This window comes from Rhamphochromis sp. 'chilingali' (assembly GCF_963969265.1).
Source record: "Rhamphochromis sp. 'chilingali' genome assembly, chromosome: 12".
Lineage (NCBI taxonomy): Eukaryota > Metazoa > Chordata > Actinopteri > Cichliformes > Cichlidae > Rhamphochromis > Rhamphochromis sp. 'chilingali'.
The window spans coordinates 23,052,892-23,056,539 of record NC_137939.1 but is presented as its reverse complement, the minus strand read 5'-3'; positions in this window follow the sequence as shown (position 1 = coordinate 23,056,539).

Sequence of the window (3,648 nt, the reverse complement as noted above, 5' to 3'; positions counted from 1 at the left end):
CAGGCACACACAGACACAAACATCCATTCCCACCCTCATGCTCTCATATGCACTCACTCCACACTCAACCAACGTGGAGACAGACATAAAGAGACGCTGTACACACAATCACACTCCCCAAGCGTACTCTACAAACCGGGTCTAGGTACCCTTGCCCCTGGAGGGGGGAATTGCACCCAGACCCAGGTGGTGTTACCCTTTTCCCTGCGGTGGGGAGAGGCAGACCACCCCGACTCCGCAGCAGCAGGGAGGCCCCGCACCCCAGACCGCAGTCGGACGGCCAACTCCTCCTACTAGCCCTCCCGCTCCAGCAGGCCGCAGAGAATGGGGGTGGGAGAAGACTCCAAACCTCCCTCCACCCGCTCATTGTAGTGTTGATGCATATGTGTTCTAAGGTGCAATTAAAACCCAGGAGGGCATGGAGCTACCTGCCAAGGAGCAGCAGGTAAGCGCATAGTCCCTCCTGCTAACCCTCAATGACTAAGTGTATTTAAAATTGAGAGGTGGGCAACGACGTCAGGGGTGAGGTATACACCCTGATGGTGATTTGGACTCCGTGATTGTGCCCACCCCCAAGATCCTATATGTATGTGTAATGAGAGTGTGAATAATGTGAATGTCTAAGTTGTGGGATAAAATTGAGGCAGAGGCAGCCAGAAGGGGACGGGGGGGGGGGGGGGGGGGTAGCCTCCTCTGCACCCTGGTGACATACCCCCACTCCAAGGCCCTGCATGTGTGGGTGGTTGTGGAGGAGCGGGAAGAGGGAGGCAGCTGGAGATGGGGAGGGAAGGAAGGGAGGGGCAGGTAACCCCTCCCTGGGGCCAGCTCCCCCGCTGACCCCAGTAGGCACTCCCACCCTCCGCGACCCGCCAGGGAAGGGGGGCCCAGGCCCATCAGACCGGGGCCCAGTGCAGTAGCGCCCCCCGGCTCCACAGAGCCCTGGACAGTCCACCCAACCCCACCACAGAGAAAACTGCACCCACCCCACCAACCACACATCTTCCAGACTACATAAGACGGTAAACGCCCAGGCTGAGATCTTCCTCCACCTCTCCTGTATCTCCCCCTCCTGCAGAGAGTTCCTGAGAGAAGAAAGCTCCTGCAAGATGTGACCATCCCCCCCACCAGTTGAAGAGCCCCCCAGGCGGCTCGATGCACCGGCGGCACCCTGCTCCAGGGCCGGGCCCCCATGCACCCACCCGCCCACAACCCCGGCAACACACCAACCAGGACCCGAGCCCCCGAGGCCCGGCCCGGGCCCCAGCCCAGAGACAGAGCGCCCCCAAAACCTCACGCCCATCCCGGACCCACCCAGGGGCAGCCAGGTTGCCAGGTCAGTAACCCACGTCCGTCAGCACAGACCCTCCCCTAGCCCCGCTGCACGCAGCCGCGAGGAAACAGTCACCTGAGAGCCAACAGAGCCCTCAACCGGACGTGACCGCTACCCCGGGTTGAGCCCCCCAAGGAAGATGCCTCCGGGGAACCCCCCGACGCCCTAAGCCTGTCCCTACCCCCTCACCAATCACAACAGTGAAGGCGGGACCAAACTATGACCCCCCACCCCCACTAGGTGATGGAGCTGATAAAAGGGGCCCAGAGCAATTGATCTAATGTGGTGGCAGAGGCTGTGTCAAGACTAATGTAATCTAATAGATAATTTCTATATTGGTTAGAATTAAGATTATTTTTATTTTTCCAGTTCATGAGGACTGTTTTCTTGGCTATGCATAGGGCAGTGAAGATCATATGGGCTATATTCTTTTCTGAAGTGACATTATCTAAGCTGCCCAACAAACACACTAAGGGGGAGGTTGGAATGTTACATTTCAGACATTTTGATAAGTCTTCACATATCTCGCGCCAAAACTTTTGCACTGGTGGACAGAACCAAAGAGCGTGGATGTAATTGTCTGGTGTATTGCCTTGACAGTGTGAGCAGTTGTTGGAAGATGTAAAGCCCATCTTGAACATCCGATGACCTGTATAGTGCACTCTATGAAGTATTTTGTATTGTATTAATTGCAGACTGGGATTTTTAATTAATTTAAAAGTTTTTAAGCAAATCTGAGACCAGAAGTTTTGGTCTAGGTTGACTGATAAATCTGCTTCCCACTTTGCAGTAGGAAGGGATATTGATTCATCTAATTTAGAAAGTGTTCTGTATATTTTAGATAATAATTTGGGGGATTTAAGAGTAAGAAAATGTGCCGCACTTAGTGGTGTTTGTAATTCAACTTGACTGAGGTTAAATTTCTTTTTTACTATGGATTTAATTTGTTGATATTCTAAAAACCTTGTCTTGTTGATCCCATATTGTTCAACTAGTCTGTCAAATGGAATAAATTCTGTTCCCTCTAATATATGTTCTAAGTATTTAATTCCTTTACAACTCCATTCTGGGAAATTAATCATATTATTGTTTTGTAATATGTCAGGGTTATTCCAGATAGGTGTACGTTTGCATGGGATTAATGAAGACTCCGTTATTTTTAGAAACTCCCACCATGCTGTTAGAGAAAAGCTGATGTTGATACTTTTAAAGCATTCATGTCTTTTGATGTTTGAGCTAATAAATGGTAGGTCTGAAATCTCTAGATCCTTGCATAGTGCCTGTTCAACATCTAGCCAGGGCTCAACTAAGAAGGTATGTTTTAACCATTCTGAGACGAACTGAAGCCTGTTGGCTAAGAAGTATTGGTGAAAATTAGGCAGATCTAATCCTCCTCTATCCTTGGTTCTTTGTAGCGTTTTTAAGCTAATACGCGGGGGTTTATCTTTCCAAAGGAATTTGGAAAAATATGAATCCAGAGATCTGAACCAATCTTGTGATGGTTTGTTAGGGATCATCAAAAATAAGTAATTTATTTTTGGCAAGATCATCATTTTTATAGTGGCGACCCTTCCCATGAGTGATATGGGTAAAGATTTCCATCTAGTCAGATCGCCTTCTACTTTCTTTAGAAGTGGGATGTGGTTTAGTTTAGTTAAGTCTGAAAGCTTAGGAGAGATATTAATACCTAAATATTTAATATTTCCGGATTGCAGTGGGGCAGAGGAAGAATTATGGAAGGAGCAGTTAATGGGGAGAACTGTAGATTTTGGCCAGTTAATTGAATAATCTGAAACTCTTGAAAACCAGTTTATTAAAGTAATTACCTCAGAGAGGTTGGTTTGTGTGTTTTGCAGAAAAAGCAACACATCATCCGCATAGAGACTGATTTTATGTTCTATGTTCTTACATTTTATGCCCTTAATTGTTGTAGCCTGTCTAAATGCTGCTGCTAGAGGTTCGATAAAAATTGCAAAAAGTGAGGGGGAGAGTGGGCATCCCTGTCTGGTGCCCCTCAGGAGACAGAAGCTGGAGGATGTCTGGTCATTTGTTCTGATACGAGCCGTTGGGGAATTGTATAATATTCTTATCCAGTTTATGAAAGAGTTTCCAAAACCAAATTTGTGTAAAGTTGCGAATAAAAATTTCCAATTAACTCTGTCAAATGCTTTTTCTGCATCTAGAGATAATATTATGGCTTCGATGTTTTTATCGTATGAGTAGTCTATTAAATTAAGTAATCTACGAGTGTTTGTTGAGGAGTGCCGACCTTTTATGAAACCAGTTTGGTCAGGATGAATTAAGAGGGGGGTCATTTT